Source organism: Engystomops pustulosus, chromosome 4 (assembly GCF_040894005.1).
Source record: "Engystomops pustulosus chromosome 4, aEngPut4.maternal, whole genome shotgun sequence".
Taxonomy (NCBI): Eukaryota; Metazoa; Chordata; class Amphibia; order Anura; family Leptodactylidae; genus Engystomops; species Engystomops pustulosus.
Window position 1 is genome coordinate 173,304,117 of NC_092414.1, and position 25,964 is coordinate 173,330,080.

The following is a 25,964-nucleotide window of genomic DNA, read 5'->3' on the forward strand; positions in this document are numbered from 1 at the left end:
TGCATGCCTGTCTAATGACCATACTATTATTTGAAGAGGACCTGTCAAGGCAATGAAGGTGAAGGGAGCACCAGAACAAGGTAAATATAAAAATTTAGTATTTTAATAGCAGGCACATAGGGACTTGCCAAGGACCTGTGGGTGGTTAAGTGTCCAAAATTACTCTGAGAGGTCCTCTATATGTGAAGCAATCCTACTTTGGATAAAACCAGAGAGTACATGGTCTATTACACTCAACTCCTTGACACATACCACATGCTATTCCTATATTAAGTTGCACAATCCAGACTATAGATTGATGTTATTAGCAACTTTTTACATCTTGAATAACCGATTGTTGGTGGTTTGGAATGAGAGGTCTAATGCCACTACATAATGGCCTGTGCCTAGGAAAGAATATGTAAAAAGTCCCAAATTACATTATTTATTCTTTTAGAGGTTTGTTAAGCAATATACTCATAACAGTATTGTTAACCAACCCCTTAGAGTAACTAGAGATCCGTTAACGTGTTCTCCAAGTGACCCACCCATAAAGTGTTCAAAATTTCACACATGGAGAAATTTTTTAGAAAATTGTGTACATCTCCTTCCATTGGCATAATGATCCAAAAGGTGTTCTCTTCTATGAGAATATTTCAAGAAAATGTGCTTGCCTATAGATAAGAACACCTGGAGGTGTAAGATATCAGGTATTTTCACTATCTGTAGACCAGACCCAATGGAATGTTCACAGATCTGGAAAAAAAAGAAAGAAACGTAAATCTCTTTATTGAGAACATTCTCTTTGGTTTCGTTTCATATCACGCTTATTAAGGTTTTCATTGAAAAGATGCAGTCTTTGCCAGGTCTTTCCTGGTATGTGGTTGTTGCTAGGTAAACTGTGCCAAATAGTGGGAGTACATACAAGGCTTTCAATGCCAAGAAAAAAACTAGGTGAGCAAACTCTATCATTATAAAATGCAAAATTACTTTGCAATTAGCAATTCCTGGGTATAAAGTTATTATTGGAAGCTTCCTGTGACTAGGAGCCAGCCATAAGCCAACATACAGCCAAATGACTAATAGCGGGGAAGCCATAGGGATTTACAAATTTCCTTGAAACCCTGCAATATGTTTGGCCCACTTAGTTATTTTCATTTTTCATGTTTCATATTGACCTCAAAAGGGAAGTTTTCCTTTAAAGAATTAGAAAACTTTATCTGCATATCCAGTTAGTAACAACAGTTGAGCTAAGGAACTACAGTTTGGTAATGAATGACTTGGATGATCTGGAATGTCCATTCTAGGGTTGGACTTACCATATGCGCAAAGACCCAGGAAGCATGGGCGGCCCACTGTCATTGTAAAGCCATTGCCTAATATATCCATTCTATGGCAGATTTATCCATCTCTTTATGACTGATGTATTTTAAACCATTGAACTGTCAGTGTCAAGATCACAGACTTAGATTCAGGAAGGGAGACTATAGGGTCACGCTGAACCACCCTCTGACAGCTCTTCGCCCCCCAGAACCTGAGTGAATTTAGCTGCCACCACTAATCATATATAAGGCTGACGAGACAACTTGCATAAATTATGCCCAAATACAATACAATACTCACTAGTTAAATCAATCACGTTAGGTAATGTTTCTTCTCAGTTCTGGAATCGTTAGAACCCAAGGAGGCTCTTATTATATTGAAGTTTTAATATGAAAAAAACCATAAAGAGGTTATCTTACAAGAAGGGGATAACAATTAAACAGATATATACAAACAATTCAAAAAATAACAGTTTAATAAAATAATAGAGATGAAAAGAGAATTTATTAAATTATGCAACGTTATAAAGCTGGTGCCTGGCGAAGCAGACATACACAATCAATCCGTCCACTAGTGATCCCCAAAAGAGTGACCCTCTCCCATCTCCAAACTTCTATGTAAATATGATTACAACTTCCCCCCGAGCCCTCCTGCCTGTGATGACACAAAGGAGGCGGGGGATATGTTAATTGCGGTTTTAATTACACCGGGTTTATGACCCCTTGTATGCCGTGAGGTCTAGCTGTGACCTCATTAATGGATGTAGAGAGAATCTCATCCACACACCATGTTTACGATAGGATCTCTGGTTTTGGGATATTGCCCCAGTATCCCGGTTGGGGTTTAGTGGAATCCCAGTCTGCGCCATAGGAATCAAATGGTCGGTACGCCATCCACAATTCCACAATAAAAAAAACATAGCATACAGATCTCAAAAACACCTGTGTGAATAAGCCCTTAAAAGTATAGCTAGGTTACTCGAGAGACAAAAGGTTGATGTTCTATAATAAGATATGGAATACTGAGGGGCCACAATGGATACAATGTATATAAAAAATTTAAAACAATAGACTGCTATATTTTCTATATTGGCTCTGTATTAGGTTATATAGTGAAATCACAGGGGCTCATAGAAAAATCAGAAATGAAATAAATTATACTTCCAAAATAATGTTCAACAGTATGTGTAGAGAGTGTATTAGTGTACAAAACACAGTGGGTGGTATGATGAATTATGCTTTGGAATTTCTTATCTGTAGTCTGTAGATTTTCTGCCTTGTGCAAGATATTTCATAAAATGCCATTTCATTTCGGAGAATGTACTTTTACCGACCACTGAGATGTGTAGCTTTTTGCAGGATTGTACTGTTTACGCAAACATACCCAACAATAGGAATCTGAGATGGTATCTGAGCGGTATTTATAATATCATACCCTTACTTTTACCCAGCATAATCACAAGCATCACTTCCACCACAAAAACTACTTTTCGTTCGTGGCCCATGCAACCTACCACAGTGCATATGTTGCTCTGAATGTGGGGAGGAGGAGGGGTGAGCATCGATAGCCACCAGTGATTGGCTGCTGCCGATGTTCAGGCGTGTTTTCCCAGTGATGTCACTTTCCTTTTATGGACATTGACTACACTGGGGACCTCCTTTTTGCTGAGCAACACATACATGGAAGAAGCAGTACTGCTGCATTTGTGCCCTCCCACCCCCCTCCCCCCATTGACTTTAATAACCTCCATTAAGCATATTTGCGCTCAGTAGGAGGGAGAACATACGCTGGCATATATGCTGAGCATATACAAAAGGAAAGGTGTGAACCTAGCCTAAGACATTTTTTCTCTGCTCCATAAGAACCTTTGAATGATTTAGTGCCCGAAAATATTCCTGACAGGTTCCCTTTAAATCTTCGAACTTCCCAATGGTTTAGAGCCTAGCAGAGTTTTTTAAATACAGTAATAAAAAAAAAATTATCTCAAGGCTCCTTTATATTATGTTTCACACCAACCAATGTGTTCAAAGACCAACACAGTGAAAAACGTGGCCAGCGCTCATGTAAGAGTAGAGGTGTGATGTAGCGTGGTAAAACGCGTTGGCTTACGTGCATCTATAATGTGAATGTGGTCTGAGATATTTTTTTCTACTATTACATATTTGTAAATAAAGTATTGGAGAAGGTTCACCCGGGGCGCTAGGCCAAAATTATTTGCTCTGCTAATAGTTTTTTATACCTCTTAGGCTAAATTCACAATATCGTTCCTTACCTCCGTTAAAAAAAAGTGAAGAATGGCGGTTTAATATAACAGTTAACATCAATGTAAATTTTATGTTATCTATTATGTTCCGTTTAGGATCATCCATTATCCATGTGTTTTCTTTCAAAAGGAGGAAAAGTACTGCAGCCTTCGTAACCTTTTCTGTCCAAAAACCTCCTGGATAATGGATACCTGCCTAAACGGAACATAACGGAAGATGTAAATTTACATTGATATCAATAGGATTTTTAAGTGATCCGTTAAATCTCTATTCTTGACTTTTTTAACTGAAGTAAAGAACAGAGGGAAGGGACAGTAGTGTGAAATGAGCCTTAGCTATCAGTAATGTATCTATCCACCACAGTCAACTAAATTTAATAGCAAAATTCATCATTGTTATCCTGGGATCCTCTTTAGCTGTGCTATGAGTATACAGGCGGTCCCCTACTTAAGAACACCTGACTTACATACGACCCCTAGTTACAAACGGACCTCTGGATTTTGGAAATTTACTGCACTTTAGTCCTAGGCTACAATAAACAGCTGTAACAGTTATCAATGGTGCCTGTAATTAAGATTTATTGTCCTGGTTCTTATGACAATCCAACATTTTCAAAATCCAATTGTCACAGAGACCAAAACAATTTTGACTGGGGTTACAATAATAAAGTATACGGTTTCGACTTACATACAAACTCGACTTAAGAACAAACCTACAGAACCTATCTTGTATGTAACCCGGGGACTGCCTGTATACTCATTTGGGAAACAACTTTTGTACAAATGTGTAAAATAAAAAAAAATACATTTGCTCAACTTTTTCTTGATGATTTCTGTATTCAAACTGTAAAATGGAAGAGTATACACACTGTAAATATAGTATATGCTGAAGCCTAATGAATATGGCACTGTCTTCACACATTGCGGCACTCATTGAGGCATATACTCAGATGCTTCAACCCTAATCACTTGGTCAGATCACAAGCCAAAAGAACATTCGCTGCTTTCAAAGTCACTTGGCATTAAAAAAATACAAGGAAAATCAAAGTTATCATTAATCTCGCAAGTAGTCTTTGTCTCAGCTGCCAATAGAATAATCCATCCCAGGATGAACATCACCGCAGTTCACATCTGCTGAAAAACTCACTGCTATCTGTCTTTCATTAAAGTGAATCACTGAAGAGCAGCCCCATGAGTGGCAAGATTGTGCCAGAAATAATCATTGACATATTGTCAGAATGTCCAACCCACAACACTCATAGTAGCCACAAACAATGTTCACTGACAGATGTTTCATACTTCTGGGTCCTAGAAAATTAAAGAGGACAATGATCAGTGTAAGATGGCTTGAATGGTGCGTTCCCGTCATCTGGATCATGTTTCGTGCATCTTTATGGTTATAATTGTCGAGCATTTATGCATAAATGGCAAAAGCTACATTGAGCAGGTTTTCTATTCTCTGGCTTATAGATAGTAGACACACACGTGATATATCGTGCCTTCCTCTATGGCATTCCCTTTCATATTTCCTGAGGCACCTGTTCATCCTGAGGTTCCTCCTGTGTTTTGATATTTTAGGTATCTAGTTGCATTTTGTTATGATTTAACATTCACCACCCTTTGTAGACAGACATTTTATACTGGTCTATGGGAATGTTTTAGGTAGCTCTGTATAAACATTCCCATTGATAAACATCACATTTCTTCTACAGTATTTTTTGGCAGATCTACTATTTGTAAACCGGAAGGGGATGATCCACCTGCAACAAGATAAATGATTAAAGAATAGATCTTGGGGTTTGACTATTGGAATCACAAGACTGAAGGATTCTTGTACCATGTTTGAATTACCATATACCATCCCACACGTAATCTCTGATCCTCAAAGATCTTCTGGGTCACACTCTTGCTATCTGCTCTTCTCACAACCATCTCCAGAACTTCATAATCCTTCATAATCTGGAACTCTCTAAAACGTGTGAAACTGTCCCCCATCTTAAGTTTTTTGCTTTTATTATTTCTACTCTTGTCGGATGCTTCACCTGGATATTTGTGCATTCTCTGTCGGGTACCGGACCACCTTTTTTTCATCTCATGCTCGGCATATGATGTCTACAGCCAGGACTCCATATGTGGTGAGCTGACAGAAAAACATTTTACCCTTTTTCATGCCCCCCACCATACAAACCTTCAAGCATAACCTGAAATCCCATCTGTTTAGAATTGGAGATTCTCCAACTACCTGCCCATATAGATTGAGATCCTTCATGGACAGAGTCCTCCTTCCACTTTTTTCCAAAGCTCAATGTTGTTTTGTGTCTTATGTACTTATGTACCGATTATCGAACCTACAGTGCCATGAAAACTTCTACATATAAGTACTAACCCACTAACAAAGGAGTTTTTGTGATACTAGGCCTCTTCAAATCAGCTTTATCTGCAATGTGCACCCTCAATTTTGGAATAAACAATATCAGCTGCCGCTACATCTTATTTATGTCTATATCCAACTATGAGCAAGATTCTTGAATGACCGAACCCCATCCAGAATTCCGATTCAGTATTCCCTCGTAGAGTATTCGATTTTTGGTTTTCTAAACCAGACAACCCCGTTCATGAACTTTACCCATGCGTGGTAAACAATAAAGGTTTGTCTTATATGGAGTAAGATACCTCCACAACAAGATGAAGTTGCCAACAAGAATAGCCCAAAGAGATCAACATGATAAGGGACTGTATTCCACTGTGTACAAGATCAGATTTAGGTAGTCCATATCTAGTAAATGGAGATCGTATGGGCAAGCCCTGAGTCAGAAAGCAGGATACTAGACTTATAATACTTGATCGGTGGAATGCAGAGTGTTTTGCAAATTAAGACAATATGCTTATTGATGAATCTCATGGACTACTTTCCTCTTTGTAATCTGGCTCCCATCAAGCTGAAATGAAGCCATTTATTCTGCCTGTGGCTGATTAAACACAGAGTAAAACTAGATCTCTGAGGAAGTCGTAATGAATCTCCAAAGAACTGCTCTGCCATGCACCTGCACAAAGACACGGATTTAACCCGTACCATCCTGGTCCCTCTCTCTGTAAGGCTCACATCTTTATTACCCAAAGAGAGGCGACAGTTCCTATATTTTATGGCAGCGGGCATCGTGTTTATCAATAAGCAGTGGTAAAGTAATGGGTATCTCTTTAATTTAGGCAATATCCAAGGCAATAAAAGCAGCAAGTTTCTGTGTCGCACATTGAGCAGTTTGACTTTTTATTGTCCTATTTTCTTTGCGGTGAGCTCTAAATCTTTTAGTGAAGTTTAATTATTATGAACCACATAGGGGGTCATTTAGACTAGGAAGAATTTAGATGATACAATGGATGGAAGAGTATAATGCTACAACACAAGGGCATTGCTCTCCATTAGAACTGAACTTGATCTATATACACATTTGTATGGAATATCTATTTTAATCAGATATCAATGCAAAAGTCGTGTAGAATGAGGATGAAGGTTTACGCCACACAACGGGTTATATATATAACAGTTGGGTTTGCAAAGTTGTGATCACACATGTCAAAAATGTTGCCAGACGCAACTTACGTTTGTGTATGTGCGTCGGTCTCTAATTGTTTAGAATGTATTTGGCTTGTGATTTACAACTAGATTTTAGTCACTACTAAAGGCTATTATAAAGTCTGCATAGCTAAATTTTGGAGTGTGGGAAACCATGTTTTACTTCTTTCTACACTGAACACAACCCCTCTCATCTGCTCTGAGTCACTGCTGTAGAAGGTTTTTGTCTAAATAATACAGAAGTTACTCAGGAGGAGAGGGTTATGCTTTGTTTAGAGAAGAGATCTCACACACCAGTGTACCAGAGTTCCAAGTTCCAAGTCCAGCTACAATTCTGGAATATAAATGTCTTTTTCACCGTCCTTCTGCTACTATCAACACACTCAACAGTTACACAGATCCCCATGCAGTTACCTTATATTGTCTGCAGCTTTGTATGGGCAAAAATGTCCAATGTTCTTACAAATAAATAACATTTTGGAGCATCATTTCATATGGCTCCTTGTTCTGCTGCTCCTTTGTTATTTGTTCTAGGAATTTATGAATAGTCAGAAAGTAGAGGATGTCAGCTGTGGACATGTACCTGCACAGTCCAATATTGTCCAATCAGTGCTGAGAGTTGTAATATGAGCAGGAACACAACCCAGATGAAGAGAATTCCTGAGGGAGGAGTGATGAGGAAGTGAGAGAGACAGTGACTTTGTGTGACTCAGCTCTGCTATATCATTACCACTCCCTCAGGAATGTTGGTATTGTGAGTAAAGCTGTTTATGTGAAGAGAAATCAACCTTACTCCTCGCGCCTCCCTCAGGAATTCTCTTCATCCAGGTTAGCATTGGCAGCATCATTAAGGAGGCGGGGAAGCTTGACTGTATAGTGCAGCTTTCCCTCCTCCATGGAACTGAAACAGAGGGCATCAATAAAAGTATTTTTAAGAACCATGGTGTCTCTAATCCTATGGAAAGAGAAATCAGTGAAATATATATAAGATGTTTAAAAGGTATTGTGTGTGTTTTTTTCTGGGGGGTCCTTGGTGACATGTTATCTTTAAGAACTTCCAATAGCCCAGCCCTTGTTTATAAATTCCGATGTGTTCTATTATTATTTGGCTTCTTATATATTCTTACAGTGTTAAAATTCTGTATGAAACCTTCCTAAAAATGCAATTTTTATTGTTCCATTTTTCTACTTTAACTGACGATTATGAACGTGGGCAATCCGAGCCCGGAGCTGTCCCCACTTCTGATATAGAGCTTCTAATCAGAGAGATATGATGATAAATCTAACAGCAAAAGAATCATTTTGGTTCTACGTAGAAGTGATGTTGCTTCTTGATTTTAGAATCATACACAATCAGTAACTTCTTCTTCCATGAAAGAGCCGACATCTAATGGATAAACCTAGAATAGCTGCCTGTCAATCAAGCCTGCCCAAACATTCAGGATATTTGGAATCTTGAAGAAAATGCTTGACCTTTTCACTTATGTCGTACATTTCATATCCTTATGTCATGTTATGTCCTACTTGATCGGAAATAATTCATGCATTGACTGCATTACAAAAAAAAGTATCCTTACCTATAACGTGTTTCATACGTTCACATAAAAGAGGATGGTTTTAGACTTTTAAAGTTTACAGTCTTTCCCTCGTGCAGTAGTATTCTGCATACACTCCCAGCCACAGACGGGACCACAAGACCTTAGTATTTGACCATGTCATTAATAATTTACAGAGAATGTGGGATAGCCTGTAATGGTTAAATAGGGCATGAATAGCAATGAATGAAAGGCCAAACGAAAAGGAAGATAAAGAAAAACACAATGAGCGAAAGATGGGGAAATATTGCTGTTAAGTGCAGTTCTGGCCGATCAAATATTTAGCAAGTTAAATTCATTAGTACCTGGCGATTGGCCGTTTCTTTATGAACATAGCACAAACCTTTACTTCCCATCCTCGGCAGATAAGACTGAACCCTCATTAGTGTAATTTGAAAGAGGCAAATTCACGAGAATCCTTGGCAGTGAATGGGTTAACCCGCCTGGCCCCTCGATGACTTATGTACAATTATTCAGCAGATTTGCATCGATGCAGGGCATTATCTCATGTGATATCATACCGCAGAGACTCACCACATCCCAAAAATAATAAACTCAACTTCATTACCATTTCAAATGTCTGTTGATTTTTTGAGGTTGAATTTTTTTTTTTTAAAAAAGGAATTGCTTTATTCCCTGGACGACAAACCGAACAGATCAACACAGATTAAACAACTTTGCTATATGAGGTGTTCTTCATATTGTGGCGTGCTCCATGTTAACTCACAAGTGGCCAGTGCAAAGAATGAACCAAAATATATTGTATTGTCTTTGCTGACCACATTGCTCTGGGCACACACTGGCATCTATACTAAAATCTAGGGGGAGATGTATCAGTGCAGAAGAAATTGCGATTATTTCAGTGCTTCTACACCAGAAAACTGGCATATAAGCACTGAAATAATCGCAATTTCTTCAACACAGTAAGAAATTAAGGTTATTCTGGCGACTATGCCACCTTAATGCCATATGGGTGTGGAGGGGAAGTGAAGGGTGCAGTCACCGGCGTAGTGGGAGGGCATGGATTGTGCCTGTGCATTAGTTAAAAAATTTGTAAACATTAATCTCTGAATATTCACAGATCTTGACTCAAATCTAAGCCAGGTTGGACCTGGTGAAGGTTTGTCTGCCAAAGCAGTGCCCAAGCAGATACTTCATGCGGTCTAAGCTTCATTATGTATTCGCCTTGCTGGCGAGAGAATGTGGAGCTTTATGATACAGGGGCGAACAAGCTCCGGTGTATGGTAAATCTCCCCCTATGAGTCACTGTATTAGGCTTTTATAAGGCGCATTATTTATTGTCTTCCTCTAAATTCGCTATTACTGGGTTAGTAAGTGTTCAGTATTTTGCATCAGGAAGTCTAAACAAAGGAAGCTTTTTTTTCTGTAGATTCCACCTCTGATTTTGGTGATAATATTGACTACACAACAATTAAACAAAGGGGATCTTGCATAGCAAAAGATATGGTCCAATTGCTGAAACACTATAACTAAGGTAACGAAATAAAAAAAATAGAGGCGTCTTATAAATAGCAATTTCAAGAATAATATACAAAAACTTTATTATAATAATTTAGAACAAACGTGCACAACAACAGTTTTAGAAACAATTCAAGTGTACCCGGGTACAATACACAATAAGGGCAGATGGGCATGGCAATTAATTATTGGAATTTTGAGATCCTGAAAATCTGCAGATGCATTTGAAAAAGTAAAAGACAAGATGGCATTCCTAGGATTATTATAAAAACCCAAGACAAACTGTTGACACAAATCAAGGCATCCGTCCAAAGTCGGATATTATTGATAAGCCAATACCAGCCCACCACATAATGAGGCACATTTACTTACCTGGACATGCGGAGTTCACGAAAGTGCATTGTCCGACGATAATGCACTGTGCCGCAATTCACTAAGATCGTGCACCCGATATCCTGCATGTGTCGCTTCCCCGCTCACGTCTGATGGAGTTCACCACCTTTTCCTGGTGCATATAAGTGCTTAATATTGCGACACAATTTGAAAGTTAAATCCCGCGCTCAGTCCGAATCAGTCCCCCTGATTTCTGTCGTATAAAAGCCAAAAACGTCGGAAAAACCAACGAAAGTGTGGCTGCAGACCCTTAGTAAATAAATCCCATTGTTTGTACAGGCTTAATGGGTACACACATATACGGTGCCTCAGTGGTAAGCACTACAGCCGTGCAGCGCTGGGGTCCTGGGTTCAAGCCCCATCCTGGTCAACATCTGCAAAGAGTTTGTATTTTCTCTCCGTGTTTGTGTGGGTTTCCTCCAGGTCCTTCCGTTTTCCTCCCACATTCCAAAACATACTGGTAGGTTGATTAAATTGTGAGCCCCATTGGGGCCAGGGACTGATTTGACAAAGTGTGTGCAGCGCTACATAATCTGTGTGCGCTATATAAATAAAGGAATTATTATTACTACTACTAATTCTACTACTACTATCCACCAACCTAGGAATAAGTTGGCCCAAGAGGACACACAGCACTCACCAATCACAATGTCCGACAGGCATCACATCTCGACGGGCATGGTATACAGGAACTCCATGTCCAAGGAGACAATCCATGTCACTTCTGGAAGTTTGACCTGATACATTTTCTAGATTAGGTCCATGGAGTCCCAAATTTACAACTGTAGAGCCAATAACAGTGGTTGCAAAAAATGGTCTACAGTATATATCATACACGGTTTCTCACAAAGACCACCAATCTCTTAACACAATAGGCCCAACTGGTGCGCGGGTCATGGACATGTGAACCTTCGGCAGTATGTAAAATGTCAGGATCGCTGGGTCCTCTTCCGTCATGAACATGCCATACCGTAAAGCTGCGACTAGAAACACAGGTTTCTACTGCAGCTTTCAGCCATGACTTTCCAACTGCAAGTGGCAGAGGTCCTCTATCAAGCGATTCCATAAAAAATACCACCCATAAAATAATCTAAAATAATTAAAAAAAGAATTATAGCTACGTAAATGGCTGAAACTAAACCTAAATATATTGATCCATGATATAGGCATATACATAACTCCTTACAAATCGACAAAATACACCTGTTTATGATGATTCATTGTAGATGGTCACTATATTGAGTAAGACCATTCCATGTCTATGATATGGCAGCTAATTGCACAGACCTCTTACTATAGCGCAAAGTCCTTACTGTTAATGGAGACTCTGAGCATTTCTGCGGTGCCTTAATGAAGCACTTAATTTTCCCTAAAACAATCCATGTGAGGGAGAATACTGAGATGGCATGCATTGACACACTGTACGATTATCATTTTATACAACTTTATAATGCGGGCCTGACAAATGGTATCACAGATATAATACTCAGTGCATAACCAGACTCAGATATTCACATCTGTATTACTCAGTTCAGTTGTTTGGATCATAGGAGAACAGAAAACTTGAAGCCGTTTCTCATAGTCATGTCCTGTTGAACCCTGTTTTTTTTCATGGGGTTTTGCTGGGTTCAGTCAAAAAGTTTTTCATTGCACTGGAAAAAATATTATGTAGCATTTATGATGGAACCTCCAATGCAGTTGTAATCCTCAGCAGACTGAGTTTTCTCCACACCCTATACACTAAAGTTCTCCATTGTCTTTAAATGTCCCTTGGCTTTGGATAAAGAAGAGACTGTTCCAAAACTTTAACAATGGAGTATCTGTTTGGACATGCCCATTTGACTGCCAAAGGAGAGAATGGCACAGATGCCAGGACTACAACTTACCAATGGGTAAATAAGAATTTAGCACAGTATCGAAAAGAAGCCTGAAGCTCTAAGGGATGAGGCAAAGTCTTCATGCTAATCAGTTCATCCCTGGGATGTCCACTTTTCATTAACCTTTTGTTTCATTATTTCTTTTGTCCCCATTTTCAAAGGCAACAGAATGTTTTCTATCGATCCAAATTCAGTTCCCAGATGACACGGCATAGTGGGAAAAGTTCATTTCTAACTATCTTGCCTCCTCATTTTAATCTTTCATCATTGGCTTGTATACAAATGGAAAAAGCTTAGAAAGTTGAGCTTGTGAGAATCAGCCACTTGTGCAATGGTGAGGGGAATCCTAATTTGAGCCTTCTAATCCATGTTTATTGGATTGCCGCCCATCTACTGACCTAATGGTCACTTCAGACTTGTTAGAGTCAAAGAGTGACTTCATGCTCAGAGGGTGATTTTTTTTTTTAACTTGAACTCTCTAGTAACATTTGCTTTGTTGTGTCCATGAAAAGAACATTTCACACTATTTATTTGCTAGAATCCTGTGAAAAGATAAACTGTAACCGTTCTCCCATAGAGGAGGAAAGTGAAATAGTCTCTGATACGTACGGTAAATGTTACTCTATATCCTGCTTCATCAACACTTCTCCCAATGATTCATACTGAGAAATTACACCTAAAATTGTAATTTTAGCTAGGAATTCTCATATTGTTATATGCTCTAATGCTTTTATCATCTTCTCTGCTCCTCCCACAAATCCCAAGCAGTCAAAGCATAACTTTAGACTATCAATGGTCAGACCTGAAGACACTTTCTTTAAGAAAGAGATCCATAAGGCTCTTGGGCCCAAATACAACCACACCATCTGTACCTTGTCAAGTTACAGCCCTGGTCACACTATCATTAGGAAACATCATGATCAGGATTTGCCATTAATTTAGGAGTGGTGTATAGATTCCTTACACACAGTAGCAAATGACATGGAACCAACCAACGGTTCCACACTATCAGCATTGATTACCTGTATGGCTTATATGTCCTTTATTTCGACCACCTGGTCAATCTTTGGGTCTCAATTTCAAGAAAAGAACGCAAGATAAGAAAATTGGACAAATTCATCTAAAAATTTCAGTTTATTCAAATATACAAGGGCCCTGCATGAAAGCTACCATTATAATACACAATGGCCCTCCTTCTTTCAGTGGTTTTTGTGAGTTTAGGACACCTTGAGGTTTTCGGTTGGGTACTCAGTCTATAAAAGGTGACAAATCACAGTCATAGACCATGTGACTAGCCCGTTTCAACCTGCCTAGCTAAACATAACAGATGACATAAAATTTACATTGATGTCAATGGGATTTTTAATTGATACGTTAAACCTCTGTTAAATATCCGTTTATAAACGGTAGAGTGAACTTAGCCTACCCATGACTCACACTACTACTGAAACCTTAGTTTCTTACCTTCATTAAAAAAGTGAAGAAAGTAAATCAGTAAAAAATCCAATTGACATCAATGTAAATTTTATGTGATCATTATGTTCAGTTAGGCCGGGATCTGTTAAGCAAGTATTTCTTTTTTCTGCAGTGACTGCAGTACTTTTCCTTTAGTTGAAAAAAAAATACAATTATAACGGACACCTGCCTAACGGACCATAGCGAATAATTGTTAAAATAATAACAATTGTAATTGTTGCATTGAAGCCAATGGGAGACGGATAGTTAGGAAAAGTGTCCGTTTTTTTCAACCAGTTATTACATCAGGTTTTTTAGAGAGATAGAGACAGACAGAGATAGTTCACCTATACATATATAGAGATAGAGCAAGGTAAATAGATAGACTGACAGTAGGCTAATTTCACACTACCGTTCAATCCTCTGTTCCTTACCTCCATTTGGTTTAACTTATCAATTAAAATCCCATTGGCATCAATGTAAATGTTTAAGAACTTTTCCTCCTTTGGAAAAAAAACACATGCATATCGGATACCTGCCTAAACGGAATATAATGGATGACCTAAAATTTACATTCATGTAAAGCTCCATTCAACGGAGGTTTGAACGATAGTGTGAACCTAGCCTTAGGACGAGCACAGAGCCGGGAGGAGTTGTGAATGCTCTTCACCCATCCACATGGGCTAATGAGAGCCCAAGCCGCCAAAATATAGGACACATCCGACTTGGTGACTGTAAAGTGACTCACCGCACAATGGTCCTCACTCAGGCTTCAGGTCATAAGAAGGTTTGTATTTATGTGATCAAAAAAAAGCATAGCAAGAACAAAATGCTGATAATTCAGGGGTTAGGTTGTAGCTCCCCTATAGGTAGCTCACACTGAACTAGATACAATCTATGTATACACTGGTGTCATTAAATATCCAACTATTCCCAGACCAATAGAGTCTTAAAGGGAATACACCTTTGGGTTGCACCTTTCGTAATAAATATCACCAATAACATACATTTTACACATAAATATTGTATAAAGCACCACAATAGAGTGTCACCCTTTTAAAATAAAGAGGAGCTTACAATCTACACAAGTAACCAAACACATATAACACATATAGCCCATATAGTATGGCTGCAGCTCTGCATCACCTGGCAGTGATCAGTGCAGGCTATAAACCCCCAGCGCACCCTCTGCTCAGGTAACATCAGGTAATGATGACTGGTACAAACAGACAAATAGTTCACTATTCATTGATCGATAGGAAGGAAAATCTATTGTTGTTAGTACAAGGTCAGAAAATCTAAGTGAAGCTGCTTCGTCCCACTTCTTCCTCTACATATGTTTGGGATCTCTTTACACTGTTATTATCTGAATCTAATTCAAATTGCATATGAAATTGAATAAAATTCCAAACCTCTAAAATAGCTGACAGGGTCCTTCGCATTAGCAGATTGGGGTGGAATGCATGACCACAGCGTGAGGATAGGAGGTCATGGTATTCTGGTAAGTGAGAAGAGGGGGCACTTGTTGCAGCATTAATTTCTCATTAATAATCTTGACTGGTACTGGTTGTACTAGCTACAGCATTACCAGCATCACAACAACTTCTTACATATAATACAATATCTGAACATATGGATAATAGATCACTATATGGATTTAGTTAGGATACAATTCTTTTTTAGATGTGCCATGTAAGGGATAATTAAATGTACAGGCAGACCTCGAGTTACGTACAAGAAAGGTTCTGTAGGTTTGTTCTTAAGTTGAATTTGTATGTAAGTCAAAACTGTATATTTCATTATTGTAACCCCAGCCAAATTTTTGGGGGTGTCTGTGACAATTGGATTTAAAAAATGTTGGATTGTCGTAAGAACCAGGATTAACAATAAAGCTATATTACAGACATCTTTAATAACTGTTATAGCTGTTTATTGTAGCCTAGGGCTAAAGTACAGTAAATTACCAACATCCAGAGGTCCGTTTGTAACTAGGGGTCGTATGTAAGTCGGGTATTCTTAAGTAGGGGACCATCTGTTTTATAATGATAATGCTTATCTTATAATAATAATTCTTTATTTATATAGCGCACACACATTACACAGCATGTGAAATGAATCCCTGTCTCCATGGGGCTCACAATCTAAACAACCTAACAGTATGTTTTGGAGTGTGGGAGGAAACCAGAGGAAACCCACACAAACACGAAGAGAACATACAAACTCTTTGCAGATGTTGACCTGGGTGGGATTTGAACCCAGGACTCCAGCGCTGCAAGGCAGAAGTGCTACTCACTCAGCCACCATCCCTGATAGTATCACCTATTCTCAGATCCCCGAAAAACTCATAAAGCCCAACAAACAATTCCATGATGTCCATGTGGTGATTATAGCTGCCTTTATAATCTGAGTTTAGTAAGAAAAAAAAAGTAGGTGATGCATTCCCTATAAACCATACCTGCCTAGGGTCATAGTGAAACCACAAGCACGTTCCAGCGTATGCACAATAACATTGCGGATTTGTAAAGCATTTAACTAATTATAGCATGTAGCATCGAATGCAGATGACTGAGAGGGCAGGGAATAGAGTGCACCATCTGTATTTCATTTGCCTCTGAAGCAATGGAAGGACTCGGATTTAATTGAAGCATAATTTTCAGATTTCAAAAAGTCAGATTTATTCTCCTGTTGTCTGAAAAGAAAGCATTGCTGAACCATCAAAGTACATCACCAAGTAGTATTTTACTAGATGTATCCAAAAATATTACAGGCGGTCCCCTACTTAAGAACACTCGACTTATATACGACCCCTAGTTACAAACGGACCTCTGGATATTGGTAATTTATTGTAATTTAGTCCTAGGCTACAATAAACAGCTGTAACAGTTATCACAGGCGTCTGTAATGAAGCTTTAGTGTTAATCCTGATTCTTATGACAACCCAACATTTTTAAAATCCAATTGTCACAGAGATCAAAAAAGTTCTGGCTGGGATTACAATGATAAAATATACAGTTCCGACTTACATACAAATTCAACTTAAGAACAAACCTACAGACCCTATCTTGTATGTAACCCGGGGACTGCCTGTATGACCTCATTCAAAATGTCCTCCCTCCAAAGGAAAACATTTTCAGGTAGATGGAAGGTTTTTACAGAACTATGTAAAAACAATTATAAAAAGTGTATTCACCTCTCTGCAGGTCCTCTCCTTATACATCTATTTCTGCCAGACCCCAAATTATATTGTCATGATCATTGTTCATGTGACCACTAAGCTAGTCACTGGTCTCATTGGCTTCATGCTGTCCAAGAACCTATGTCTGTTGAGGCCAGTGATTGATAAGCTGTCACATGTTTTATGACTGTGATGGGTAACTTTTTAGAGACCGAGTACCCAAACTACAACCGAAAACCTCAAGGTGTCCAAAAACCATTGAAAAAAGGAGGGAAAATCTGGATGATAATGGTGGCTTTCATGCAGGGCCCCTGGGCAGAAAGAATCCACTAAACTACTAGTCTTTCCATGTAGAGTATGAGATTTTATTTCTAGAATTCCACCTTTTATGTGAAATCTCTCCTCTTTACCTATAAAAATCAGGCAAATATGACTCTTTTTATCCAATTCTTACATGAAATGAGTCAAGTTTAGTGGTTGCAGAGATAGTGTCACTTTAGAAGCTGGACATGTGGCCAGTTAAAAATAGGTGGAAACTTTAGATCTTTTTCTGAAGCTCAAATTTCCAACTGTCTGGATGTCTGTTCTGTAGCTCATAAAGCCATAAGCCTGATGTGATCTAAAAGATGAGATCCTTGTCTTTAATACGATACAAAAAGCATGTTTCTTAGTACTAGAGTAGAGAAGATAGGGTCTTCTGAAGTGACACTCCACCTGCAACCACTAAACCTGACTCATCTCAGGTTAAAATTGTAGGAGAAGAGTCATATTTGCCATATTTTATTATATGTATGGTAAAATTTTATAGGTGAGATTTTACATAAAAGATGGAATTCTAGAAAGGACATTTCATACCCTACCTGAGGGGACTAGTAGTTTAATGGGGTAAACGCTACTGATATGTTCCCTTTAAGCCCAGGAATCATAAAAGTAGCAATTTATATGAACAGAATGTAAAGTAATAAATAAAATAAAAATAAAATAAAATTGACTTGCATCAACATCTGGAAGTTCTGTGTGCTTCTTGTAGGGATAAATTAGGATAACAATGAATTCCCCTGAAATTGTGACTTTTCATCCCATAGGGATGGGAAATGCAATGGGAAATGCAATCGGACAATGATTCTCCAGCTTTTCCTTGGAGCCTTAGCCTAAATGTGGCAAAATGACACACACACCCAAATGATCTCCATTAGAAATGAGCGAGTATACTCGGCCAAGCTTGATGCTCGTTCGAGTATTAGAATACTCGGAACGGCTCGTTGCTCGGACGAGTATTTCCCCTGCTCGAGATCGAGCATTTAATTAAGAAAAGACAGTGGAGAACAGTAAAGAATACAATTAAAACAGTGAACACAGGATCATTTAAGTGAAGAACACAGTGAAAGAACACAGTGAAAGAACACAGTGAAGAACACATTGCAGATGTTCCGAACATCTGCTAACTTAGCCGAAGACACGAGCGCCGAACGGTGGAAGAGCGGGGGCTGGAGGGCTGCAGCGAAACGGAGCGGGTATTACAGAGCGGAGGCTGGATCAGGCATGCAGGAGCGGAGGCTGAAGTGGAGCGGAGCAGGGACTGGAGCAGGCATGGAGGAGCGGGGCTGGAGCGGGCATGGAGGAGCGTGGCAGGGGCTGGAGTGGGCATGGCGGAGCGGGGGCTTGAGCGGGCATGGAGGAGCGGAGCTGGAGAGGGCATGGAGGAGTGGAGCGGGGGCTGGAGTGGGCACGGAGGAGCGGAGGGGGGGCTGGAGCGAAACGGAGCAGGCATGGAGGAGAGGAGCAGGGGCTGAAGTGGAGGCTGGAGCGGAGCGGGGTGGAGCAGGACAGAAAGAACACAGTGAAGAACACATTGCAGATGTTTCCATACATCTGCTAACTTATCAGAAGACACGCGCGCCGAACGGTGTTCTTCACAATAGTATATGAAGTACATTATGTGTGAAGAACACATGTACGGAACATCTGCAATGTGTTCTTCACTGTGTTCTTTCAATGTGTTCTTTCAGTGAAAACACCTGCAAACATCTGCAATGTGTTCTTCAGTGTTCTTCTTTCAATGTGTTCTTTCAGTGAAAAATGCTTGAGTCTCCCATTGACTTCAATGGGGTTCGTTATTCGATATGAGCACTCAAGCATCGGGAAAAGTTCGACCCAAGTAATGAGCACTCGAGCATTTTAATGCTCGCTCATCTCTAATCTCCATCCATTTGTGGTGGCGGACTCATGCATGGCTGATAGTGCAGTATATTAGGGAGTTGCTATGCAATGGAGGCACAGTCATTGCAGATGGGGGTGGCTGATAATATGGTTAAATGTGAACTACTGTTGTGTAATACAAAAAGCATTACCAACACATTACATTACATAAGCAACAATTGTGTAAGCCTCGTGATTCCGAGATATCCCTGTTAGATTGCTGATATCTGCTAAAATTTTCAATGAGCCACTGAGCACACTGTCAGCAGAGAACAGAAGGGATGAGATATGAGGCGGTTTTAATAGAATACGTTTTTGCCCGTACAGTTTACATACTAAGAAAGCAATTTACTTCATGGCGCCAAGTAAAGGATGTTTAATTCTTCAGAACGTATCTCATGTTTGTTGACAATGGCCTATAAATAAAACATGATTGCCGCTGTAATTTATATGGCTGCATGTGTAAACCTAGCGATCCCATTCAATTAAGCAGCAAAATAACAGCGAGGGGAAAGTCTTTCAATCAAGACAGGAGTGAAGGAAATCCTGACAACCTGAGGATTGTCACATGTAGGCATTCAGCTTGTCACTTATCATATTCCACGTATAAAATCCAGGCTGGATATTCAAGCTATACCGGGGACATGTCACCCACCATCACAATATTAAAATAATTCATTGATTCTTGTACATTTGTCTATTAAAAAATGTTGAAATTATTGTGAGAAATCAGTTACTAGTCCAAAATGCTTCCTATCTAACAAGTCTTCAATAGCCATAGGTACTTTACCATTGTAGAAAAAAAGACATCTGGCTGCACCATAGAATATTACGGTGACCCTCGGTAACTTTCAAAATTGGAGAAATTGGAGGAACATATTTTTGGAATGTGATATTGTAACAAAAAAATAATGGCTACTAAGATGCAGCATGGTGATTCAGTGGTTAGCACTATAGCCTTGCAGCGCTGGGGTCCTGGGTTCAAGCCCCATCCAGGTCAACATCTGCAAAGAGTTTGTATGTTGTCTCTGTGTTTGTGTGGGTTTCCTCTGGTTTCCTCCCACACTCCAAAATGTTGATTAGATTGTGAGACCCATGGGGATGGGGACTGATTAATAATAATACTTCTTTATTTATATGGTGCACACAGATTACGCAGCGCTGCACAGAGCATGACAAATTGGTCCCTGTCCCCAATGGGGCTCACAATCTAATCAACCTACCAGTATGTTTGGGATTGTGGGAGGAAACCGGAGGAACCGGAGGAAACCCACATAAACACGATGAGAACAGGGAAAGATCGAGCATGCTCTACGTTTTCTATGTGCACGGTAACTCGCCATCTATGGGGGCGTATATCCGGCCAAAGTTTACATCCCCACAAAGCTGTGTGCAAGCAGCTTTAGGCCCCTTCCACACTTGCGTTGCAGATCACGTCAGAGTTTGATCAGGGTGCGATCAGGGTTTGGTCAGTGAAAAACTGACATTTTTCATCAGAGTACGATCAGTTTTCAGTCAGAGTTTGTTCAGTGTCTCTGTTTTTCACGCACATTTTAAATGCAATTTCCAGGCATTTTTCACATGCAGATAGCACAGGTGAAATGGACTCAGGACTGAGGTCTATCTTTTCTATGGCAATTGATGCGTGAAAAACGCATTGCATTTGCACGTGTCTCAGAGTGCAATGCGTTTTTGATGCATCTTCATAGACTTGTATGGTGCGTTTTTAACACGCTTGACTTGCAAAAGTAGAGCATGTCGAGATTTAAAAGTGTGTTAAACAAAAACACACGTGTGTGCTTGAAAAAGAATGCAAGTCTGAAATAATACATTGATTACAATGGGTCAGAGTGCAATGCAAGTTCTGTGCATCAAAAGCACACGCCGAACACGCGCATGAAAAACATACCTTATATACTCGAGTATAAGCCTAGTTTTTCAGCGCAAAATTTGTGCTCAAAAACCCTAACTCGGCTTATACTCGAGTCAACTAAAAAAATAAAGACAAAACTCACCTTTCTGACGTCATCCGTAGGTCCTCTTCTGTCTGAGACAGTCTGAGACAGAAGAGGACCTATGGGGGACGTCGAAAAGATGAGTACAGTGTTATTTTTTTCCTACTACAGGGGCTGGGCAGGCTGTATGCTACAGGGGCTGGCAGACTATATACTGGGAGGGTGTAACCAATGCATTTCCCACCCTCGGCTTATGCTCGAGTCAATAGGTTTTCCCAGTTTTTTGTGTTGAAATTAGGGGTCTCGGCTTATACTCGGGTCGGCTTATACTCGAGTATATACGGTAAGTGTGAAAGAGGCCTAAGTTCTCTGAGGATTTTCACACTTAGGCATTCAGCATGTCGCTCATTATATTCTCAGAATAAAATCCATGCTGGATGAGTGTGAACATACTCCTACAGACTACAGTAGTAGCTCATTTGTTATTCCAGCTTTTAATGCACTAGGTCCTATAGACTAGTGATAAACTGTGACCACTATTTCATTTATACCCACTGTTAATACTTTGGTCATCATACTGTATGTGACTATTCTCTGACTTTATGTGGTGTCCATGTTTGTGGCGTATGTATGATATCCTCCCAATTTGTGTACCATTTGTGAATTTCTTAGATTTTTTTGTAAAGATTAAAGACAATAAAGCTAATTTTTAAAAATATTTTTCAGCAAATGTGTGCTCTTTTGATTGTGTAAAATATTTTCAAAGGAAATCTACCATCATAATCCATCATGATAAACCAGGGACTCTTACTCATTGATCCAGGCACTGCAACTGTGGTAATCTTCTTATATTTGTTATCAATAGCCTCCGTCCATCTAAAATCAAATTTTAACATTATGCTTATGAGCTTAAAAGGCAGCTGGAGCGGTTCTCGGTAATAGGCTGTTACATTGTCTTTCCACTTCCCCTTCCATCCGCCTGATACAATCTCACTGCACCTGAGGAAGTTCCAGCAAACAGTGGGAGGGGAAAGTGCTCCTGCACAGAGTAACAGCCTATGAATCTGCAATACTGAGGGGCACTGGGAACTGCCCCAGTAGCCTTTCTGTCTAATTAGCATAGTTTTAAAAGTTGATTTTAGATGGAAGAAGGCAATGGATAACAAATGTGAGAAGATTACCACAGTCAGGATGCCTGGATCCATGGTTTTGATGGTAGATTTCCACTAATTATAGATTTCCTTTAACCATATCAATGGCCAGTTCTGTATATTGCAAAATTTTCTCAATTTTCCTCCCCTATTGCAAAAATATATTGAAAGATTTATTGACTCTTGAGCTATACAATACTGCAGAATATACTGCCACACTGTAACTTATTGCTAACAAATAATTCTATTCTATTTTTTAGAATAACTTTTGTAAAAGTTGGGACAAAAAAAATCATAAACCAATGTTAAAAAAAACAGTTACTGTAGTAGAACTGAGCATTTTGTTATATGGTTATTGAATGTATATGCTTCCGATGACCTTCATTTACTCATAATATGTTTTATTGTCCCCCATCCATGCGTCTACGTTAATTTTCCCTTGTTGTATGTTCTCCATGTTATAAGGAAAAAAACGATATTGAATACCGACCCTATTTTTCTCTACCTTTAAACAAATCCTCATTCAGAGAACTGCTAATGTAATCTAGGAGGCATACATCTTGTAAAGACCTGCAATGCTTCCATTTGTTCATTTTTCTTTTATGTGGATGGCTGTTGACCTTGATCTTCCGCAGGCAAGTTATAGTCTGTATTCTATGCACTATGTAAAAGGAAGAATTGAATGCTAGAAGTGGATCCTGACATCTAAGTCAACAAATCTGAACACTTGAAACTAACACTCGGGTAAATATGACAGGAGATATAACGCCTTTGTTAAGCACAGGCAAACATAAGGTATAATGTTCATGCAGAGCTGTAGCTGCAGTGCCAGGTAGTCAAAAGGAAAAAAAACCTTTCCAATTTTTATTATTTCACAATACAAAGATAAAGCACTAAGAAAAAAAATGAATATTCTGGATGGTGGGGGTATACAAGCGAATGCATCAGGTCACTGTCATAGATGGCATGTAAGGAGATAACTTCTGGGTCATTGTCAATGTTCTTAACTATTTTTTGGAGTGCATTTCTTACAGGCAGTTCAAAATCGTAGACACATAAGGTCAATTGGCTTCTATGACATTGTTCCACATTGTGTGCACAGGACGTAGCACTTAGAAGATAGAGAGAATGATGTGAACAAATCAATTGTTTCCTTCATTAAGATGAACCTTCCACAACTCCGACACAGCTATTTTTGGCAACCAATCTGTTAGAGTTTCTACTGTCAGATGGGTGGTTCCAAGCGGTCTGTTGTAGCCAAGGTCCACCCACCTGACAGTAAAGAGCCTAATAAGCAAACTGGGTGCAGAAACTCACAACAATGGAGACAGTGGAGGACATTCATTATGGCTTCTTCCAGTTTTCTGAGCCACACATGACTATGGACGTGATGTGTCGGGGCAGGGAGCAAGTTGGGCGGCAGGCGGGACATCCAGCCCGTGACATGTCGGAAAGCTGGTGGAAACTATAGTAGAAAACTTTACCGGTCTACAGGACCAAACTGGTGGAGTTTGCTCCCGCGTTTACTAAGAGGCCGGAACCTCAAAGTGAATATAGAAACACGATTGCCGGCAGGGGGGGAATTTTACGAATGGAGTTACAAACACAAGTCTTAATGAATTACCCCCAATGTATTAAGATTGGGGCTTAGTGCAGCAGTCTTAATGATTGGTGCCCCTGGCGTGCAACTTATAGCCGAAATATATAGTAGGTCTGGGCTTGTGCTCAACCTTTTGGTGCAAGTTATAGTACAACAAGCTGGCGCATCTTATACCACACAAACTTTTTTGTGACTTGTCTAGTATGCTAAAAATACTGGCGCTGGAATGATAGGAATGATACAGTATATGGAAATTGTGTGGAGTGAACTCTATTAAAAAGTACTAGTAGAGGTGGCTAAAACTCCTCTTTAAGTGCATTGTCCTCCTTTCCATCAAGCCAAGGGATCAACAGAAAACCAATGTAGCCAGGGACTAAATAAAATAGTCCGTAATCCGCAGTTGGAGTTTCCCTTACCTATTACACTTCGGAGCTGACAATAATAACAACTCTTCATATAATAGGGGGACAAAGTGGTAAATATCAGTTAAAAAATACTAATACGGTTAATGTAGATTTTAGGTGATCTGACATGTAATAAGATAAACATTTTAAATTCCCAATCCATTTTGTTTCCAGGCAAATCACAATGAGAATTACTTTAGTTTATTTCGAATCTCATATTCTTACTTCCACCTTTGAGTGCCATTCAAAAAATTGGAACACGTTTTGGATGGATCCCTGTAGTCCCTTTTTTTCCAAATGTTTGTTACCATCTAATTAACTAAAGTCATGATATCTAAATATGTTCCTTTATCTGTACACATATTCTCAGATATATACTTGTTATTACTTAAAGCTGCCAAGGTTGTGTGAGTAAGGCTCTCTCCTAACTAGTTTTCTGCATTTATATTTTTCTTTTATGATCATAGATAGGAAAAATATATTGTGTGGAGTCTGAACAATAAAAGCGCTGGTATACAGTCTGAACATCAACATTTGAGAGTGCAGATTGACAATACAGTCCATTAACTGGTGCTGTATGAGAAGCCTTCACATAGTTCCATTCTCATGCAGCACATGTTGGGCTATCATGTTCTTCCCCCATACTGTTGTATTATGTCAATGACACATCACCTGTGTATACAAGATGTACTTCCAACAAAGTGGAATGTCTAGAACCTTCTGAAACTGGTCCATTATTGTCCCAATTCCCAATTATCATAATATAATGGATAGAATTATGTAAATGTGCTAAGATTCCTCCAAATGAGGAAATATAATATAATATCAAGACTGCCAGTAAGCCATCACCGTGAATGGAAAGGAGCAACATATGTACAATGACTGAAGAACTGGGAACGGTTTGGGAAGAGGGTTACCAGGAATCGGCATGGCCTAAAGTGATACTTTAAACAACATCCACCATCAGTTTCACTGTGAACTTAGATAATTCCTCTTCCTGCATTTTTTTGTTGCTAGTTGTTGTGAAGGCACTATTCTTTTTTTCTTTTCTTGCACAGCCAACTACAAGCTGTGAACTACAACTGGTGGAGGGCAGGTGTATTTATGCAGTTTATTTGGCATTTTTATGGCACAAATCTTTAATGAATATTTAAGCATAAATTCAATAATGAGCTTAGACAAATATTGTTGCATGGCTTACTTAGAGAAGGGCAGGAACAAGGTCATGACAGCTCCGGCCTTCTGATACATATGGCAGGAGTTACACTGTGGGCAGTCCTACATCAGGTCCAGCCTTGCACGAGCTATAGGTAGTGTACGGCCAAAGGTTGGACTAAACCACTGGCCATGCCACCTTCATGCCCTCCATGCCCACTTGGTGTGGTGTTGGCATACAGGGGGAAATCAGTGCAATTCCTGGACATGCAACAAGGACTGCAACTATTTCAGAGCTTATACGCACCAGCCCTGAAAAATCCACCCTATATGTTTTCCGCCAAGTACTCCGGATTTCTTCTAAAAACAAAGGGGCACATGAGCTAT

General features: G+C 39.4%; 1 long non-coding RNA gene across 1 annotated transcript; it reads right to left on the minus strand.

The window, feature by feature from the left end:
• Positions 1–486: 486 nt before the first annotated feature.
• On the minus strand, positions 487–25,690 carry LOC140125702 (uncharacterized). Its single transcript, XR_011854702.1, has 3 exons — positions 25,624–25,690; positions 1,603–1,669; positions 487–735 (listed from the first exon to the last, which is right to left on the minus strand). It is a non-coding gene; the product is annotated as an uncharacterized lncRNA (long non-coding RNA).
• Between the last annotated feature and the right edge of the window lie 274 nt (positions 25,691–25,964).